The sequence below is a fragment of the Aotus nancymaae genome, unplaced genomic scaffold (assembly GCF_030222135.1).
Source record: "Aotus nancymaae isolate 86718 unplaced genomic scaffold, 86718_ANA_hifiasm-v0.15.2.pri h1tg000020l, whole genome shotgun sequence".
Lineage (NCBI taxonomy): Eukaryota > Metazoa > Chordata > Mammalia > Primates > Aotidae > Aotus > Aotus nancymaae.
The window spans coordinates 49,497,755-49,520,642 of NW_026988432.1; the positions used below are offsets into that span (position 1 = coordinate 49,497,755).

Consider the following 22,888-nt stretch of genomic DNA (forward strand, 5'->3'; position numbering starts at 1 on the left):
TCACATTCTGACTGCTAAGACATTTGTCCAGGCCACTATCATCTCTTGCCTAGATTAATGCGTCAGTTTCCTCACTCATTCTCTGCCTCCAGCCTTGTGCAGTTACTTCTCTGCCTGCAGCCTTGCACAGTTTCCATGCTGCAAACAGCATGAGCTTTCTGAAGTGTTAATCCCTTGCTTATTACCTCATTCTCCCCATTGCTTTTGGAATAAAGTTCACACTCTAAAAACCACATGCAAGGCCCCTGGTAACATTTGCGACCTCATATTACTCACTCCATCATGGACTATGCTGCAGCCATGCTGAGCTGCTTTCTGTTCTCCAAATATGCCATGCCCTCTCTCACCCCTGGATCTGGGTAGATACTTTTCTGGCTGACCAAAAAGTCCACTTTCCTTCTCATCCCCTCTCTTTGTTCCCTATCCCCACTCTTCATGCTTGAAATTAATTGCTCCCTGTAGGAACTTTTCTAGATTCTCCTTACCTGCTACCCCAAGGTTAAGTGGTCCTCCTGGCTTCTTCTGAGGCATTGCCTTGAATGGATACTCAGTACCTTGAGGCCCACTGACCTTATATCCCCAACACCAAACATATACCCAGACCATAGTAGACAATAAATATGTTTAATTAAATGAATGGTTAAGTACATGTACCAGGATGAAACCCTGTACCTTTTTTTTTTTGGAGACAGGGTCTCACTCTGTCACCAAGCCTGGAATGCAGTGTTTTAATCATAGCTCACTGCACACTCTAACTCCTGAACCCAAGTGATCCTCCCACCTCAGTTTTCTAAGTAGCCAAGAAAACAGGTACATGTTACCACACTGGTTACTTGTAAAAAGCTTTTTGAAGAAATGAGGGTCCCACTACATTGCCAAGGCTGGTCTTGAACTCCTGGCCTCAGGTAATCCTCACCTTAGCCTCTTAAAGTGCATTTATTAAATGCTGTGATTGAACTGAAAATATATTTATTCTTTGGTCTGTAGAACCCATCTTTATGATTTCTGTTTAGCAAACAGAGGAGTCCAACATTGAGAAAAAGTTTAATAAATGGGCTATTTGTAAAGATGTGGGTGAGTTTTAAGGAAGTCACCCAGGAATAGTGTAGAATCTCAGGGATTACTGAGGGAAATTGAAGGGATTGCAGAGTTAGTATTCTTAGGCCTGAGAGAGGAGGGAGTGGTTCCAGGATGCAGCATTGGTAGCCAGCTATTGAAAGTACCTTTGGAAGAGCATCTCAGCTCTTTGTCCCATCCCCCAATCTCACCCCTCTCCAACAACTTGGGAAACTGAGAGCAAGGAAATAAATATCTCTTCTCTTTTCTTTTGTTCTCTGACCTCCAACTCCACCATTTCTGTTAGCAAAACCCAACCAGAAGCCAGAAGGCAAGGAAATCTGTGAATAGAGTCTGTGCAGATTTGTACTCCAACAAAGAGCAGGGTAAAGAGAGTACCATTTGGATGTGGAGAGGCAAAGAGAAAAAAATTCATCGCAGTGATCTAGGATTTCAAGAATTAGAAAACTGTAATGGTTTTTTCAACATTACACCAAGACAAATGCCTAAATGGAGAGAAACGTGTCCTAACACCAACTTGGAACAAGTCTTGTAATGTGTTTCAATGAATTAAAATAACCTAATATTCTAATGAAATGATTAAAAATTTTTGCCTCATATACTTCTTAAAGCTATAGCTTTAAGAAATTTAAAGCCCTTATATTAGTGATAAAATGAGGTATCTCAGAGCCGGGCCGGTGGCTCATGCCTATAATCCCAGCACTTTGGGAGGCCAAGGCAGGCAGATCACCTGAGGTCGGGAGTTCGAGACCAGCCAGATCAACATGGAGAAACCCCCTCTCTACTGAAAATACAAAATTAGCTAGGCGTGGTGGCACATTCCTGCAATCCCAGCTACTCGGGAGACTGAGGCAGGAGAATCACTTGAACCCAGAAGGCAGAGGTTGTGGTGAGCCGAGATTGCACCATTGCAGTCCAGCCTGAGCAATAAGAGCAGAAACTCCATCTCAGAAAAAAAAAAAGAGGTACCTCAGTATTGCAAATCGTATCTCTTGCAATTTTAAGCCTACAAATTTTCTATATAACTCTAGGATGCATTTTCTCTCCTGAATTATGTTGCCTCCAAAGTTTTTGGTCAGCCCACAATTTTATAACATGATTAAAACAATAACAGTAAAACAGTGAAAATAATTCCAAATATTGTGGAACACAGTCAGCATCCACCAGGCAGTGGGATGAGGGCCTGCTGTTTCCTGTCATCAGAGAACAGTTTGTGAGTTCCCCTTTGTGGGTGTGCAGCTCAAGCTGGGACTTTTCGTTAACAAACCTTAAAACCAACCAAGTCTCTGAGATTACTGTTGTTTCAAGGTGTAAAAGTCCAAAGAGGTCCACAATTTTAGTGTAAACACCAGTGATAAAAATGGAAAGAAATGATAAGAAATCTTCAATCTGCAGATCACTTTTTAGCCAAATGAAAGATCTATTCATCACTTATGCAAATGATCACCTGAATTAATTATAAGGCCGATCCTGAATCTCATGATGAACCAACAGTGTGATTTATGATTTTCATTAAAAATAATACACTAGAAACAGAAATAATTGACTTGCTATATTGCATGTGTGTATGTATGTGAGTGTGCATAATGCAGGCGTAAGGGGACCCCACATGATGATTAATAACATAATTATTTACACACTCCTAGAGGTAGGCTCAAATATAGAACATTCTTCAAGGAGAAATTTTTCTATTTTAAGAGATCTTTAAAAGTTGGTGGGCCATGCCTGTAATCCCAGAACTCTGAGAGGATGAGGTGGGAGGATCCCTTGAGTCCAGAGTTCAAGACCAGCTTGGGCAACATAGGGAGATCCTGTCTCTACACACATATTAAAATAAAAAATTAGCCAGTCAGGATGACATGCATTCGTTGTTCCAGCTACCCAGGAGGCTGAGATGAGAAGATCGCTTGGGCCCAGGAGCTCAAGAGTGCAGTGAGCTATGATTGCATCCCTGCATTCCAGCTTGGGTGACAGAGCGAGACCCTGTCTCAAAAAAAAAAAAAAAAAAAAAAAACTATATTAACTCAACTGTTGTCTATTGACATCCACTGTCAAGAAATATAAATCTAACTATCTCTGCTTAAAATCTTCTGGAGGCTTCCCCGACACATAAAATGAAGTGTGGATGCCATGTCCTGTCCCAGCCACCCTCATAGCTGGGCCCCTTCCACATCTTTAACCTCAACTCAAGGTGTCTCGCCTTGTCACAGTATTTGGCTTCCTTCATTTTCCCTAAATATGTCAGACTGTCTCTCAACTCAGGATGCTCACACATGCTGATCCTTCTGCCTGAAACACCATTCCCTAGTCTTTTGGCTTAGTTTACCACTTCTCATCTTTAAGGATTCTGCTCAAACATCGCCTTCTTTCTTGAACTACTACCTTAGTATCCTCTCCCCCTACTATTATAGAACCCTGGTTATTCTCCTCATTAAAATTTTTAGTCTTTATTTATCTTATTTATTTAAAAAAATTCTTCTTTTATCTATTGTTTATTTATAAATAAACAAGTATTATCTTGTTTATTTTTTAAAAAAGTATTCTTCTTTTCCCGCTAGAATTAATCAACATGAAGGTGATTTTCTTGTTTATGTGGTAATGTTCAAAGGGCACTGTAGACATGGAGAAGCACAATAAATATTTGTTAAACAAATAAAAAAAAAGAAATGGTTCCTTATATATATGTACATATACATACACATATATATGACATATATGCAATATAATACTTGATGCTTTACATTTTAGCCCATTTCTTTTTTTCAGTAATTACTAACTATGGCTTTTTAAAATTTTTTATTTCAATACTTTTTGGGGTATAGGTGGTTCTTGGTTACATGGATAAATTATTTAGTGGTGATTCCTGAGACTGTAGTGCACCCATCACTGAAGCAGTATACACTGCACCCAATATGTAGTCTTTTATCCCTCACCCCCGCCAACCTTCCCCTTCCCTGAGTCCACAAAGTCCATTGTATCATTCTTTTGGCTTTGCATCCCCATAGCTTAGCTCCCATTTATCAATGAGAGTATATGATATTTGGTTTTCATTTCCTAAACGACTTCAGTAAGAATAATGGCCTCCAGCTCCATCCAACTTGCTGAAAGAAACATTATTTAATTTCTTTTCATAACAGAGTAGCATTCCATGGTGTCTATGCACCACGTTTTCTTTATCCACTTGTTGGTTGATGTAGCTTATTTTCTTTTATAAATCTTGAAGACAGCTTAAGATAGTTTTCTTTTATAAATCTTGAAGATAGCTTAAAAATGCTAGATTATTTGGTCTTTTCCATGGATCTTATTTTAAGTTCAATTCCTTTTTTCTTTTTCTTTTTGAGACAGGGTCTCACTGTCACCTGGGCTGGAGTGCAGCAGCACAATCATGGCTCACTGAAGCCTTGGCCTCTTGGGCTCAGTAATCCTCCTACCTCAGCCTCCCAAGTAGCTGAGACCACATGTGTGCACCACAGTGCCTGGATAAATTTTGTATTTTTTGTCAAGATGGAGTTTTTCCATTCTGCCCAGCCTGGCCTTGAATTCCTGAGCTCAAGCAATCCAACCACCTTGGCCTCTCGAAGTGCTGGGATTACAGGTGTGAGCCACTGCATCAGGCTTACAATTTAAATTTTAAAACAAATGCTTAGCAGAGGCCATGTTTGTTTTGCTAAAATGACAGACTACCTAAGATAGCCATGGTATCTATAAATATTTACTAGTTCTTTTCATCAACAGACTTGCTTCAAAATATTCAAGTAAAGTAGAAGTAATAACAAACACTGAGCTTTTCTTTAACTTCCCTAACTTGAAACTTTTTCATTACGCATTAAGGTCACTTCTTTGCTGCTTTTCTGTTTCATTCTATGTGATATAGTCATTTGTGTATTCAGCACTTGTGATAACTCATTATGGTTAAAAGTAATGCCATTTTGCTGCATTTAATCTGAAAAATGATTTAAGAGTTTATTCATGGCTAAGGAATGGCTGTTGAACATTCCATTTTCATGCTTTAATTCCTGATATTTACCACATTTACAATAAAGTTGTCAATTGGGGCATATTTGTTTCTAGATTTCTTATATGATACCTTTGCTTTCCTTCTTGCTACTTCTTCACATTGAAACACATTTTATTTTTCTCTCCTATTAAAATCTTTAGACAGATTAACCACAGACAAGGGCCAGCTCCTGTGCTGGGAAAAATATTTGCTTACCTAACCCAGAGTATAAATGGTGTTCAGAGGTAATAGGCATTTCATTCCTTTGCTTTTAGTTGTAGTTGAAAAAAGGATAACACAAGAATTCTATAGTTTCTTGGCATTTGCATAATGTAGAAGTGATTTAGTACTCCATGAAATGCAGTCACTCGTGTATAAAAAATGAAGATCGGATATCTATGTGCAGATTTGTTAAACAGTCCCTCCAATCAAGATGAAAAAGAAAGCTTGAAAGAGGTATTAATTGTGACACTGTGAAAGCTTATAAAATTTGTGACCAACATCAAAAATTAGGCTGTATCACAATGTAACTACAATATCAGAGTTTCTGTGTATGGAGATTTTTTTACAAAATAAGATTGATATTTGAAAATCAAGAATTAAAGGGCCCAGAACAATGGCTAGCTAGTACATAGAACATGAAGCAACAGGATAGAGAGAAGAAGAAAGTGAGTCATATTAATGTAATAGTGATGTCATTTCATTGAGCTATTTAAAGTAATTCAAAAATTATTTTGTAAATACCTAAATATATGATTTCTCATAAACTTAAATATGAAAATGTTCCAAGGTAATTGCATTAGGATACATTCCTCCTTGGAAATTTTATTCTTGGGTGTTGCCATGTGTATTGAGAAATATATTGAAGAATGGACTTTAGCAAGAGATTGTATCTTGAACTTGTTTATTTTTATCTTAGTAACTGAGATTTGGGTTAGATTCATAATTATAAGCCAGAAATAGAATCTTTGTTTTCCCTCTAAAATAAGGCAGTCTTTCAAGTTCTAAATGCCACTGTCATTACCCCTCTTAAGTACAAGATGTAAATATCTAATAGATACTTTCCTTCTTTTCTAAATATTAGGAAAGGATTTTTAAAAATTTTATTAAAAGGGGAAAAAAAAAAGACTTTTAAATAGACCAGATATCCAAATGTTATTTAGAATAGCTATATGTAGACATAGATTCAGAAGTAAATAACTAACTAAATACAAAACACAAGCTTAATGATACTAAGCTGAATTGGTTTCGGTTTCGGTTCACTTTAAGTATTAACATTAGAAATAACACTGCTGATATTATACTTATTTTACTACTGAGTACAAATTTTCTTTTACACTAATTTTTCATCTTATGTATTAGTCTTCAAAAATCATTATTTGCCTTTATTTGAAAAAAAAATCCTCCCATTAAGGACAACACATTTTGAACAGTCAACAAAATCCCTTCCTCAAAAAGGCTAAGTCAGTCACCATGCCCTGTGTCCCTCTAGGCTGAAACAATTTTGATTTGGTGAGGTGAGTCGTATATCACAAGTACTCCCCGTGCTGCACGAGGAAATATTTCATTGCATAGGAGGCGGGGATGGATTTAGAATTACTCTGTGCCCTCACATGCTATATTTTATCTTAGGATACATCATTGACATATTCTCTATTTCATCAAATTTCTTACCAGCTTGCCTGTTGCCTTCATTCTCTCTCTTTTCAAGTACACGCACATACATACACACGTGCACACATGCACACCATTGATAGAAATCACAAAGCTATTTTTTCTTTTTCCTTTTATTCACTCCCAGCAGATCTTTCTTTTTCCTGTAAGCTTACCACTTCTAAATTTAATGATCTGTGGTTTGAGTTCACTATTTAAAGGAATCACATCTTGCTAAATTTTGTATCCAAGCCACCAGTACATAGTGTCTATACTCACTAAACAGGCCAAGCTTGGTGAATTAATTAATAAAAGATCTGGTAAGAAAAGGTCTATCATTATCTCATCCCTTGACATGACAGCGTTCAAACTTACAGGATGGAAGTCATCTAATTATTTCAGACAATTTCAAATTAATTTTATTTTGATGTAGGGTTTTGAAATAATATATAATTATCTTCAAAACCTGAACCCAGTTTGGAAAATATTTATATGTTCAAATATTGGATTAGAGAGAAGTATAGCATTTTTTTGGTAAATTGTTCACACAGAATTTTCCATATTCCAACCACCTATCAAAAACCATCAAAGATATAAAATATAATTTCTTTCTATAGAAGCACATTTATATTCCCACAGTTTATCTATTTCCAATTTAGGTTTAGCTATATATAAACATTATCTTATAAAAACTTTTCTAAGATTTCATTGTTTAGGACTTAGAGGTAACTATTAGGAAAGGTTTTATATTATATTGTTTTGAAAGGGAATTTATTATTGCTTAGTTTAAGAAATTACATGCATAACCTCCCAAGTGACTTTGATTTTCCTAAAATAATTGCAAGCATTTCTTATTCAATCAACCGATCAATACATATTTATTGACCTGCTCTATTTACCAAGACTATTAGGTGCTGGCTATTCTAAGTTATTTGACCTTGAATTATTGCTTTACTGGGGCAGCTGATATATAATAATGGCAACACATCTTGTTTCATTTTTATTTACTTACAGTTATCTCTTAGTTTTTCTGTTTGGCCAGTATTATTTTTCATACAATTTAAAATTTATAATTCTTTAGGAGTCATAGTCTTCCTCATTTACCATTACTCCTATGCTCTTTCCATAAGGCATTTTCCCCTTTGCATTCTGCTTTTTCTCCCCAATATTCTTCTGAACACTTAATTTGTGCTTTATTTATAGATATCTGGTCCTTGATTTTTTCTTGATTTTTAAGAAAATAATATCTTCCTTAAAAAATGTTAAAGACAGAGTCAAATCTTTTTTTAATTATGTCTTCATCACACGATAATTCTGATCTACCTAAATTAAAAAATTTGCTATACCATGCTTGCTATGGCAGGAGGTAAATCATTACGTTTCCAGATCTCTCCTCGACTGGAAAATCTTAATGCTTTCACCATTTTTCTATTTATTCCTGATGTTACAATGATTTCTTCTTAAATTTCAGAGTGGAATTTCTACTTTGTACAATGCCACATTCTGCATCCTGTAGACTGACTTCTGGTAATCAGGCCTTTGTTTCTCTCTTGTAGTCACATATTTTGTTGTTGTTGTTGTTTTTAATTTCTTCTACAGAAGAACAAATTCTACATCAGACTTTTATATACTGATTAGAATTTACTTTAAATGTCACTATACAGATAAATCAGTATGTGAAGGTGGAAATGACTTCAAGAGTTTTGTCAAGATAAGTGTTCTTTATCAGACATCATGGGAGTTTTGAAACCAGAAGGATCCTTAGGGCTTACTAAGTTCGATGACTTCATGCACTGCAGATGAGGAAACTGAGCCCAGGGAGAGAAGACTTGCCCAACTTAATATGAACAAATTCTGTTCTCTTTCTATTTCATAGCACTAATGGAAGCTCTCTAGTGATTTTAAGTTAGTCTTTCCTTCTTTTTTTCTTTTTGCTTTTTTTTTGAGTTTGGCTGTGTTGCCCAGGCTGGAGTGCAGTGGCACGATCTTGGCTTACTGCGACCTCCGCCTCCCAGGTTCAAGAGACTCTCCTGCCTCAGACTCCCAAGTAGCTGGGACTACAGGCATTTGCCACCATGCTTAGCTAATTTTTGTATTTTTAGTGAAGACAGGATTTCAACATGTTGGCCAGGATGATCTCGATCTCTTGACCTTGGGATCCACCCACCTCAGCCTCCCAAAGTGCTGGGATTACAGGCATAAGCCACTGTGCTCAGCCCAAATCTTGCTTTAATAGTTGTTTGTTTTTATTTCATTTCCCCAGAAATATCTGGATACGGTGGGTTTTATCTTCTCTTTGGAGAGTTCCATCATTCTTTTCTTCTGGTTCAGTGGGCTAGCTTGTGTTCTTGACCATGCATCAGCATAAATCACATTCTATTATTTTTTTCTAGTTTTACTCCTATGCTACAGTATAAAACCAAGATAAGATAAAGGGAAACTACTGTAGCTACTGGACTATCCTCTATGGACTTGTGTAAAAATATCCCTTTCCAGATAAATATATCTCTGCTTTCCCTCAAACAATAGTTGGAGCCACAAATAAGATGGTTTAGAGATATTTGCAACACCCACATGACCTAGCATATTGTGCTAAATGCATTTCTGCTGAATTTTTACTTTGGCCATTCATTAAGCCAAGTCATCATTAACACCTGCATGATTAAAGAAACGCACAAACTCAAAAATAGCAAGAACTATCCCATAGCAGTGTCGTGCTGATGCCTTATAATAGTTTTTTGTTTGTTTGTTTGCTTTTAAGGTATCCTTTCCTATTCTTTTCCTACCTCTCTACCCCAGACCTCCTTATACACATTTTTTATCTCTGTGAGCAGCTCACTGAGGTCATTCTTTATACTCCCAGTTATACTTTCTTTTTTTTTTTTTTCTGAGATGGAGTCTCTCTTGGAGCCTCTCTCCATCACCCAGGGTGGAGTGCAGTGGCATGTTCTCGGCTCACTGCAACCTCCGATTCCCTGGTTCAAGTGATTCTCCTGCCTCAGCCTCCTGAGTAACTGGGATTACAGGCACTCACCACCACACTCAGCTAATTTTTTATACTTTTGGAAGAGACAGGGTTTCACCATGTTGGCCAGGATGGTCTCAATCTCCTGACCTCATGATCTGCCAGCCTCTGCCTCGCAAAGTGCTGGGATTACAGGTGTGAGACACCGCTCCCGGCCAACTAGTTATACTTTCAAATTTAAGTTTAACTTTTTTGTTGTGCTTAGCCTAATGGTATCAGCATTGTGTGTCTTTTTCAAATGAACCTGAGAATGATGAAGTCTTCCTTCTGTAAAGGCACTCTTGCTGTTGAATGTACTTTGAGGTTTGATGCAGAAACCACTTTTATGACCATAATTGTTACTAACCTATTCATCAAAGGATCAATGATCCATAAGCTTCACACTTGTCCAGAAACAGTCAATAGTTAAACATTTTAAGAAGTTGAAAGAACTAAACAAAATTAATAGACTGGAGAGTTTAGAAACATGCTGTGAACTAATGTTTTAGAAATAATTCACTGTGTAAAATTAAATTAGTTTAACTATAAAATTAAAAGGCGGTATTTTCACTTAACAATAAAACCCCTAATCAAATACCATGAGAAGATGCATCTTATACTGGTGCTTGATATACATTTTAGGTAATTTTTTGATCCTTTATTCATCAACTTGGATATTAACAAAATTCAGTTTCCTATAACAGTAATTCTTCAAATTTTTAAAATCAGTTTTAAACAGAGGTGTAGAAATGAAAGACAGCCACAGTTCTAAGTATTTGATTTACTGTGATAGCTAAGTGAATAAAATAGATTCTTAAGGCTGGAAAATTCCACAATGGACTAGCAATGTCTAGTAGCTCATCAATGAAGCAAATTCAATACGTTGATCTGATCATGCCCAATTCCCCTGTTACCTACTAAAACTTTTCAATGTATAAATAATACAGTTATAATGATATTCTTGCTCAAATTCTGAGAAGGCACAGGCCACAAAATTTGTATGACTTGCAGCAGCCAAGATAGAGTTCATGTATTACAAGGTTGGCCTGAATTTCCTCATTGCTGTGATATAATGGATAGTACCAACTCCAAGAATTCATAGAACATGGATGGATACATGGGGAACCAAACCAAGAGTGAATAAGTTAAATGATTAGTTCATTCAAGGAGCACTCATCAATTGCCTACCAGGCATGGAAGCATTAGCTTGTTTCTTTAAAAGTTCAACTCAGGAAACATTTATCCTATTGGAGAATGAGGATCTTCCCTGTATGAAGGATTGATTCTGGGTTAAAAGTTAATAATAAATCAGCAAATTTTATTACAATGGTTTGCTTGTAGAATGATTTGTTTACTTTTTTCAATTTTCCAAATTTTCAATAATGTTTATATGACATTCATAACTTTAAAACTCCTGTACAATTAAGCTGAAATAAGAAAATCTACAAAACAAAACAAAAATGAAACCAGTAGATATACAAATTTTAAAAATTAAACTCTTATGTCTATTCAAGTCCTTTGCCCATTTGTATCAGGTTGCTTGACATTTTGTTGTTGAGTTGTAGGAGCTCTTTACATATTCTGGATATTAATCATATCAGAGATCTAACATTGTCAAATTCATAGAGGCAGAAAGTAGAATGGTAATTACCAAGTGCTAGAGGGGAGAGGAAAAGGGGGAGTTTGATGGATAAAGTTTCAGGTTTGCAAGATGAAGAAATTCTTAAGATCTATTTCACAACAATGTGAATGTATGCTAACATGACTGAACTGTACACTAAAAATTGTAAAAATGTGTTTTTTACCACAATTTTTAAAAATACATGAAAATAAAACACTTGTGACAGAATAATAAATCAGGCTGTGTTTAAAAAGAAAGTAGAATCAAGCAAACAAATCCTATAATGGTAATTCTTCAGTGAATTAAAGTTCACTACTACCAGATGTGTTATTCCTAAACTATTAGTAAGAATAAGACCTACCTGAAATGCATAAGGCTAACATTTCAGTTTCAGCAACAGCAACAAAATTCTAATGTCATAATAACGTAGGTTTAACTAGTTAACGATTTTTTTAAAAGTTGAGTTTTTCTTTGTTAATTTATAGAAATCATCTGAATGCATAATAAGCAATCAAGGATTCATTCATTTTTATTTGCCCTAGTTTGGTCATATTGTTGCTAGCATAATGTTTAGGACTAATTTTTAAACCTTAATGAACTATTTTTTATTTTCTGTCTCTCTGTCTTCCTTTTGAGACAAGGTCTTGCCCGTTGCCCAGGCTGGAGTGCACAGGCAGGGTCAGAGCTCACTGCAGCCTTTTACTCACAGCTTCAAGTAATTCTCCCGCCTGGGCCTCCCAAAGCCTGGTGTTTCCTTTACTAATTTAAAAAATGTTATTGTAGTCTTGGTCTTTGCAAACTCCTTTAAAACCGCCAACTTCAGCTTGTCTGATTTTGGAAATGCGTGGCCTGAGAAAACTCCTAGGCCTCGAATATTACGAACGGGTACTACGCTCATTTTGAGGGAGCCCTGGTTTAGGCAAACCTGCTGCTGAACTTAGCCGTACTTATAACAAGCACTTTATTGATCTATTATAATCGATGCATTAAAACAAACAAACACCATCTCCTGCCTGTAAAGCAAAACACATTCTGACTTTGGAGTTAACGTTTGCGACAGTCTTCTAACCCATGAAGGTCTCCCTCAAGACTGGGTTTCTAGAAAATCTAGGAGAGGACCCCAGGGCAGGGGAGAGGAGAGGGCGAACTGGGAAGGAACTGCGAGGGTAATCACTTTCCCGACTGGGCGTGGGGTGGCACCTGAGCCCTGGGACTTGGGGCTGGGAGGGAGGGCGAGTCGCCGGCGGAGGCGAGGCCAGAAAGTCAGAGGAAAGAGGGGACGAGAGAGCCACAAAGGCAGAGCGGGAGGAGGCAGGGCGGGCGGCAGGCGCGAGGGAGAGAAGTGGGAGGCGGAGCTGCCCGGTTGGCGGGCGGGGGCGCGGGCGGGAGCGGGCGCGGAGGCGGCGCCGCAGCCCCAGCCCGGCCGGACGCGCGAGGGCCGGGGCCAGGGTGAGCGCCCGACTCCGAGCTGCCCCCGCGCCCGGGGCCGCGCTCCGCTCTCAGCCACCTCACGGCGGCCAGGAGTGCGCGGGAGTTTGCCCCGGAGAGCGGCGAAGTTTCCTCCGAAGCTGCGCTCCTGGAACAGCAGCACCTGCAGGCTCCGGGCAGCGGCCCGTGAGGTAACTACGCTGGGGCTGCGGCTGCGGCTGCGGCTGGGGCTGGGGCTGGGGCTGGGGGGCCCTGGACTGGGCGCTGCTGGGTATCCGCGCCGGGAGCGGGCTCTGGGGGTCGGGAACGTGCGCCCTCACCTTTCCAGGTGCTTCGCCGCTGGGGATGCGGGAGGCATCTTCCTTTTCCCATCTCCCCCTCCTCCAGTATTCCAGCCCACTTCCCTTCACTTCAGCGGACGGAGGACAGGAGGTGGGGGGCGGGAGCGGGAGGGGATCCTGACTTTGAGGGGGCGCTGGAGGAGGACGGGCGCCTGAACTTGTCAGCTACCTCAGCTGCATTCCTGCGCCCCAGCGGGGCACCCTGGACTCCAGGATTCCGGGGCCAGACCCGGCTTGGGGCAGGCAGAGGTGGAAAGGAGGACGGCAGGAAGAGCAGTCTTGAGTTTCTGCTGCCAGTCTGTCCTGTCCTCCAGCGTGTGTGGCAGAAAGTCGAGCATCTCTGCTGCGGGGGTGCCTCCTTTGCGTCAATCCCAAACTCCGAGACCTGGCTCGGGCTCCGGTGCAAGCAGCGGGCGAGGTGGGAGGGAAATTAGGTGCGATCCTGGCCCGAGCAGAGGGGTTGGGAGGGGCTATCTGAGGAGGGGCTTTTTTGCTCGTGGGTTGGGGAAAGAAGGAATGGTGTGTTTATTTCTGCTGCTGTTACTTTCACACGGTTACCTGCTCCCTCTTCTGCCCCGTTTGAACATCCTGCCTATCCGCATGTTTCTGTTAGAAGGTGTTCTGGTTGATGCCTGTCAGGAGTTATTTCCAACTAAGTTCACAGGTGCCAAGTCTAGAGCTGCAGGCCTTCCTCCTTTCTCTCTCTGCGGTCCACCCCCAGCTCCCTCCCACAAACAAACTGTGCCTGCATAATTCCCAGGGTTTTGAAAGCGATGGCAAGTGAATAATATACAGTGTGTGTGTGTGTGTGACTTTTTCCCCCATCATGCTATTAGATCCAAATCAAAACGCCGTGGATGCTTAATAGGACTCCTTTTCTCCGTTTTTCTGATAATTGAGATTACCAATGTTTATTTTTCTTTGCTTTAACCTCAGTATTGCATTAATCTATCTTGCACAATTTTGTTTACACTATTATTATTCCTCTCAGTTTGAAGGACATGGGCTTCTTTTCAACTCATATATACACACCCAGTTGCAGTGTGACCATATTTAATATTTATCTGTCTTCTGATTCAGTTGCCTGGTACCTGCTAATTCTAGTACATAATCATAACACCATATGCCTGCCAACCCGCTTGAGGAGAAGGTGAATGCTATTGTTTTTCATAGGCAAGAGTACCCGGAACTACCACTTTTTATTACCACTTTTTATTATTGCTCAAAGGGTATAAGAGCTTCAGTCAAAGTGAATCAAATTTACAAAACAATATTACAGTTCTACACCAGACAAACAGAATATGATTCCTAGGCACTTACAGTGGACTAGTAATTGAGGAAAAATTAAAATCCTCTCATCACATGGAAAACATTTAGATTGCATGTAGTCAATAAGAAATAGCACACACTGAATACCTCCAGAAAACAAGAAGAATGTTCCTCTTCCCTCATTTGGCTTTTATCTCCTTCATTACAGTACCGTCCTCCAGAAAATGAGCACCTTGCATATAGATGTTGGTGTGTACCAACTAAACACCATATTTTTTTTAATACAGAGGCTTGGTGATAGTCCAAAAACATAAATGTTTTAAATCATTACCAACCATCTGTTCTCTCCCACTCACTTACAGCACAATGTTTTATTTTCACAGGTATCAAAATGTACTTACTCATGCCATACATTCCCATGACCATCCTGAAAGCTGTAATGGTATCTGATGTTGACCCAAGTTCAGTAACTGTTGTGTTTGGCTTATTACACCACAAGCTCTGCTTCTTTTATTTTCAATGAAAGAAGGCATTTTAAAAGTTTCAAAGCATTTGGCCAAGGCTGGCGTATACTACAGTAAAAATCTGATTGCTTTTTTCCCACCACGTTTTTGTTACCAGAAACTGGAAATTAGTACAGCTGCAGGGTCCTCCTGATGACCTTCTTCTCCTTCCTGGTCACAAGGATACATTTGATGCTCTGAAGCAGTGCATTAAACAGCCCTGTGACTTCAGAAAGTTAGTGTGGTTTCCAGGAGAGTGTAACATCTTCCAAGAAAGAATTTACAAAATAAGAGACTAACTTAATATTATAAACTCCAAATTTGGTAGAACTAAGAAATACACAATGTTGCCCATATAAATATTGGATATGAATGGCAAAGGATGTGAGATAGGATATGAATAACATGTTTACTTCTATAGTGTTCTTTATATTTGTATTTGGGAATCTGGATGAGTTGGTATGTAATCAGCAGATAGATTTACATTGTTTGTTTTGTCGGTGTCATCAATAAAGCAAAATTTGAGATATTCAGTTCCCCTATCCAAGAAAAGTTTCCCATTTAGGGGTGTTTGCTCTAATTAAAACTTCAATATTAGAGTATTTTTTATCATTCAAATCTCAGTTACATAATAAATAGTTTGTTCCTTTAGCATAGACAGCAGATTAGGAAAATTCTCTTCACTCAAATATAGGCTCAATATCCTAAAGCATTTTCATATTTTTTGAGGAAAAAGATAATGATGATCTTTTTCATACTTTGCAAATAATTGATATGCACTTGAAGGTTATCAGGAACCAAGAAAAAGTGGGGAATTATCACCAGCTACACTGCTCTATACTGCTTTTTGATCTGAAAGTGTTAAGATTCTCCTAATTTAGAAGGATGGCATTGGACAGAATAAACCCAAACTATAGATAATTTTGCAAGTAAAGTTGCCTTTAAAAATATAGTCTAATTAAAGCCTTTGGATATTACATAAGAACATGTTACATCTTGTTTTTCTGTATACTAAAAATGAATTATTTAGGGGAAACGGTTTCACCATGTATAGTAAGTACTCTGAATTATTCATGTTAATGAGAGAAACAGAGTCAAAGATAATGTAAAATCATGGTAATTTAAAAAGTCATCTGTGTCTGTCTTTGGAATGTATTGCATGTCTAGTTTGAAAAAGATTTTCATTGTTATTGTGGGCAAGTTGTCTTTCTAATTATTTTGTTGTGTTTAGGTTAATTTTTAAATGAGCTTTCATACCTCAAACACCAAAACCCATTTGTGGGGAGGTGAGGAAGATGGACAGCCTTCCCAGAAACAAGTTGGGTGGCAGAAGTAAGCAAACCTGGTATGAAACTTTGCAGGAGATTATATGTAATTCACAGAAAGATGATCAAAACTTGATTGTATACCAGTTTAACGAATGTATGTTAAGGACTAGATATGTTCCCAGCAAAAATAAAAGTCTTAGAGTCAAAGTTTGAGAAATTCAGTCCCACTTTACATGTAAAAGAGGTGGTTAATATATTTTAAAAGGTGATAATGGGGTGCTCCTGAAAACCAAATAAGAATGTATTAATGTGTGCATCTTACTATGAATGCACTGCATTTTTAAGTGTTTTCCTAAAGCATACATATGTGTTTGGCATTAAATGGCATTCCTAGGCCTTAGATATGAATATGTCCTTTCCAAGAGAAGGAATAGCAAGAAGCCATCTAAATAAGGAGTTTGGTCCATTTGATCTCTGTACCTATACTCCAAATCAAAAACACATTTCATCAAAGAGAAGCTCTCAATTATTGTTACAGTGGACCAGGTTAGATAAAATAGTTGAAGTTCAGCAAGACTGCTAATTTAACAGATTTCTATTGTGTTTTTCAAAAGCACTAGGGCAAAATTGGTTGTGGATGAGTTACTTGAGCAAGAAGCTGATTCATAACATAGCATTAAACATCTTGTTTATAGTCAGTGTTTAGTTAGACATAGATTTTGTTGAATTATTAGTTCTGTGGACTATTTGAATTTAGAAAATCTCTGTGTGGAAGGTTAGAACTGCCAAAAATATATGATTGGAAAATAAGATAAGACCATTTGTATTTCAAAAATTCACAGCAAAACTGTAACTTTTATAGAAGTAAGGAAAATGGTGATAGAAAAGTAGATGTATAGAGACTTCCGAATAGAGACTATGTTCTCATCATAAATGTGCTCACTGCATAAAGTGTAGGAATGCTTTTTTTTGAGGAAACATTTTCATTTTTTATAAGGCATGGCATTTTTTAAAGACTTGACTAGACTGAATATTTTAAAAGAAATATTGTGGTTGGAAATATAATTGAGACCCACAGGATAAATTTTATATACATTTATTAAAGGAATCCGTTTCTTCTTATCAGTGCCTAAGTCTTAGGATCAAGATTATGCATTTTTTAATAGAGCTGGAAAGAACCTTAAAAGTAATTTATTCCCGTGTCCTCATTTTACAGTTACAGAAATAATGGGGACCTACAGTGATCATGATGAACTGCTAAAGGTCACAGTGGTAGTGGCAGAGCAGAAACTAGAAACCTGGACTCCCGACTCCTCATCCAGCTACCTCATAGAAAGTTAGATTAGTTAGGTTGGAGAGTTAACTCTTTCTGGCCATCAGGGGATCAGCTAATACATGATAGTCATGAAATGAAGCAGTACAGAGGTAAATGTAGAAGACTTGTGATTTGCTGTCTTCTCTCATGCATTGAGTAATCATCATGGACCAGACTATGATCCTTGACCCTCTTGGACTCTGTCCTCTTTTTAAAAAACACATTTTGTTACCCCCTTATTATCTTCAAAAGGCATCATAAAAATTACAGAATATAGCTGTAATTTTTAAAAGCGAATAAAATAACAGTAATGTGTAATAAAATGTGTATTTCACTACTGATGCTTGGGGATAACATCACTAGACACATAGTAAAATCAGCACTTGCATGAATATATGATGAATAAATTTGAATTTAAGACAAATAAAACATCAAAAGGCATCCTGTGCAGGAAGTACATGAAAGTGAAAGAATGAGGATAGACTTAAACTAGTGTCGAGATATAACCCAGACTTATTTGTATATCATAACAGAAAGAAGGAAGTAATGGAATAAGGAAAATTTGCAAAGTCAAATGATAGACTCTTGGAGTGGAGAAAATGTAAAAGTATGATATTTTGCAAATGAGAGAGTAAATACCATTAATATGCTTCCACTAAAATCCCAAAATTACTTTCTAGAACATTTTCATGTTGTTACTAATGTGAATTCTATTTCAAGAGCTGCAGGTTACTCACCATATTGTCAATAAGTAAAATACTTCCAAAATAAAAATTACTGATTTGGTGCTGAGTTGGTCTTAAGTTTAATTTCTATCAACATTGTAGTCTATCAATTCTAGCGTTAGAAGACGGAGTTCATGAAATAATTAAACTATCATTATTGTAAATTGCTGGGCTTTTGGTGGGAATTTAAATAAAATTCTTAATTATGATTATGTATCAGATTCTACAGGTTGATATAACATTTAGTTCAATAGGACATGTAAACTTTATATGAAATATTTTTGGAAAAACTCTTCATTAAATTGGACTGCCTCACCACATACACACTAAAAGCCAATAGCACCCCCAACCCCTCCCCACCCACCAATAATTTGTGACAACCCTGACCCTACCCAGCCCTAACTAAAATATTCTGTAGGGGTGTTATTTGCCATTATGAGAGCCATAGAGCCAGATAACCAAGATTTTTATGTAGGCATGGATTATTTTTCGTGCCCCTACCTATCTATCTTTACTTCTTTTAAGTAGGACCATCCCATTTGTTCACTGGTCCCCCACCTCTAATGGACCAGAACTACAAACCTCACTGCTCTCACATAGGTCATGTTCTAACCTTTTTCTGTCACTGTCACCTTTACAAAAATTCACTTCTTCTGGTCCTCATTTCTCTTAGGAATCTGTCTTTTTTTGGGTGACAATAAGTGGTGACAAACTGAAGTACATGCTAGATAATATTTTAATAGTCTCAGGCCTTAACTTTGCTTAAATGTCTATCTCCAGAAAGCATTGAAAGTCTACATATATATGTGGAATGTTTTATATATATATATATATATGTATACATATATGTATAAACTATATATACACACATAAATATGTATATATATTTATATATAGACAGACATTATCACACACATATGCATGCATGTATAATGTATATATGTGAATATTTATGAAACCATGTATGTATATACACATAATTTTAAGCTTTGAGAAAACAGGAAAGGAGTTATTATTAAGGCTTATATTTTTAATGCCCTGAAACATGCTTATGCAAAAAAGAACTGCACTAGTCCAATCCTGGAAGTTATACCACAAAACACAGTGCTATAAAGTATGCTTATAGTAAAAGCCCCAAAACTATTACAGTCCAAATAAACTGCTGTATTAGAAAGTTGTTCTGTTGCTTGTGATAGATGCATCCTGTGCTAGCATATTAGAAGTTGAGGGGAAGGGGTGTGGCCGAATTTGTCTGTTTCAGAGGTATTTAATCTGTGCACTGTTGACATCCTAAAAGCACACCAACATCTCTTCTCTTTGTGCAATATATAGTATTTGCAGAGAGATTAGAGGATTTTGAAGATTACTCATATAAACAACATACAGGAAAGTATAGGATCCCAGAAGCAAGGAAGAAATTGAGAATGAAATTCAAACTTTCTAACTTCTGTCTACTGGACTGTAACTTAAGTTTTGCTCTTGAAAATGAAGAGTTAATATGAAATATCATTTCAGTATTAGCTACAGCATCTTGAATTTATTAAATTGTGTGATTTTTTTCTTAGATTTCTTCCCACTCAGGTTCCATCTTATGTGTTTTTAGACCATTGTGTGTCTTATTCTTTTTAAAGAAAGAAGCTTTTTAATGTAAGCACAGCACTTGAGATTGAAGTCAATAGTATATGTGTGTGTGTTGTGTGTATGTGTGTGAACAACAAATTGCTTTGACACAATCACAATATTCTCTACAAAGAAGGGCATGTTTTACCCAATCAGGAGAGGCAGCTTTTCCTACAAAGAGGATGCAGCAATTGTGCAGAACACAATTTGATCTGTGATTGTTTTGCTGTGTATTGTTCATTCTTACTGGAAGCTTCTTGGTCAATTGAATGGCCCAACATTCAACCTCAGACTGACCCCTAACTTTATTTGGTTTACTTTTGTTACAGTTTCTAATAACGAGTATAGTGGTGCAATGGGAATTCAGAGAAGATGAAATTGAGGTTGTTGGATTGGGGAGGTGATAAGGAAAATAAGGTGCTTCTTTCATTTGAACGGCACAAAGATCTATATAGGCAGTGAAATTTTATTGGAATATCTGCCTTTTACTCTGCTTTTTATTTTTGTATGGAATAGAGGGAAAGCTTGTGAAAATAAAGCCCTCCTTCCTCTTTGTACTGTTAACTCTACTATATAAGAGGAAACCTTCTTTGTTGGAGTAAACAGATATGACACATTCCTGTCCCATTTTCAGAGTGCCTCCTTTTACGATAGTACTTAAATACTACCCTAAACTGAACTCTGTAACACTAAAGAATATGGTTAAGAAAAAATATATGTACCCAGTTAATGTGGTGAAAGAAATTTCAGAAGCCTCTATTAGATATATGTGAAAATGAGAAAACCAAATAAGACAACACTGTCAATTCAAATGAAGAATGCAATACTTACTTTTCCATTAGTTTCAGGAACAAGAAGCCCAAAATTCCACTTAATTTTGTGGTCATTTCTATTGTTTTCTTTTTTTTTTCTTTTCACAGATGGAATTAAAGCGGTGACCTATAGTTCCAGCTTACTTTAAGCAACTATAGTCCATAAGGATTTAGATAAAATGATGTTAATTATATATTTTAATGAATACCTTTTAAAATTAAATAGGCACAGTTTTAAAGAAATGAATATCTAAATTAATTTAGTTTTTTCACAGGATTCTTTGAACAGTAGGTTAGAATGAGGCTAGTTTTTTTTTCTAAAAGATTAATTTCCCAAGTTATTTTAAAAAATGCTTAGGTGTTATTGACATTTTTTGGACAAAAAGCAGTAACTATCAACACCCTTTTACCTTCTAATATTTGCACTCTATTTTCAATTAGAAATTTTTATTATCAGAGAATGAGATTTTATTACTCTAGCAGGTCTGGCATTCAGCTAGATGCACTGGTTTAGTCTTACTGGTTATTTGTAGCTGGAGCCCAAATTGTTTTGATTGTTAAATAATTTAAATACTAATCCTCCACTTGCATGAACACTTTTGTAACTTCAACCTATAAATACACCACTTGCTACTGCTAAAACTCTAGCAAAGTAATTTTTTGAGATTTTACAGATCAGGGAATTAGAACAGGATTTAGAATAGAAATGAATTTGAAAATAACTGAAATCTGAGGTCCTAGAGCTTGTTCATCTAATAACTCCGACCTTTGATTCACCTTGGGGTTTCTCAATATACATACACCAACTACTATCCAGTAAGAATGTCTTGACATTATTGATATAATATATTTAATGCAGAACACTCTGTAACACATAATCACAGCTCAGAAAGTCCCTCTACATTGCCTACTTGTAGATCCAGCTCTCTATCTGGCATTTCTTCTTGTCTATCTTAAAGAAACATCAAATGAAACATGTCAAAATCAAACTCATGATCTCTGCTCATCTCACCTCAAAGATGCAGGGTTCCCATAGTCCAATCTGGTTTTAATCTTGACATTACTTCCCTTCAACTCCATTACCAAGGCTTTGATTTTGACCTCCAAAATTTATTACAAATCTGCCTCTGCCATCACACAAGTGTAAGCTTTCACCATCCTTTGTGTAGAAAACAACAATAGCTTCGTGACTGATCTCCTGGCATTGTTCCTCACCCCAAATTCATCCTCAAATGGAATACCAGAGGGAGCTTTTCAAAATGCAAATATGATAACTATCACCCTTCCAACTACAAATACCACTTAAATGAATTACCATTGCTTTATTTAAGATAAAGACCAAAACTCAGCGCCTGATTTTTGCAGTCCAGTAAGGTCAGCCTCCTCCGCTTTTATCTCTTTTGATGCTTTCATTCTTTCCTCAGCTTCAGCTGGCTGGCTTTCTTCAAGCTGCCCTAACATTCCAGCTTTCTCCCATCCCCCATCCCCTAAAAACACAAACTCAGTCATTCCCTAGTTAACTCTTAGTTGACACTTTAAAAATATCAACTCAAATGTCGTTTCCTCAAATGAGCCATCTCTTCCCCCAAATTGAGTTAAATCCCTTTATAATACACATATAAATATATACACATTTATGTATCTGTAGCCATTGCACTTATCAAGAGTTGCAAATTCACATTTATTTGTATAATTAATTAACCACTAAGATAGGGGTCTGTCTAGTTTTGATGGTCCTTGTATTCCTACCAAATACTACAGCACATGCTTCAGAGTGGAAGTATAATGAATATTTGTCGAATAAATGTTGAGTGAACATCTTTAACTCCACATGTACAAAGTTACATGCATATACCATGTGCAAACACACATACATACATACCCACCCTTACATTTTAATGAAAAATACATAAATAAGTAAATTAAAGCAATTTTGTAAGCTATGATACTTTGTGACCTCTCCAAATATTCTACTCCTCTTTCTTCTATTTCTTTTTCCTCTCCATAATTTAGATGTGATTTGAGTGGTGCTACATTTACTTAGAAAGTATGGCAGGTGTGTTGAATTTCTTATCCCCCTAAAGTAAATAAATGCCCAGGCATGCTTTTATATTACTTCCTTTGACATATGAAATCCCTTGATAATTTCAGGAATTTTAAAAGGCTTTAGTTTATGGGGGTTTTATGCTCTGCTGTTTGTGTACATTCTGGCATTAAGAAGTGGTCTAAGATTTTACCATGTTGGAGAAAATGAA

The 22,888-nt window shown here is 37.2% G+C and overlaps 1 protein-coding gene across 2 annotated transcripts in view; it reads left to right on the forward strand.

The window, feature by feature from the left end:
* Positions 1-12,893: 12,893 nt before the first annotated feature.
* The window catches only part of CHST9 (carbohydrate sulfotransferase 9), a 294,555-nt gene continuing 284,560 nt past the window's right edge, over positions 12,894-22,888 (forward strand). For both annotated transcript variants that reach the window (XM_021670007.2, XM_021670006.2), the window contains exon 1: positions 12,894-12,971. The gene's annotated coding sequence lies outside the window, so the exon portion shown is untranslated. The remainder of the gene's footprint in view (positions 12,972-22,888) is intronic.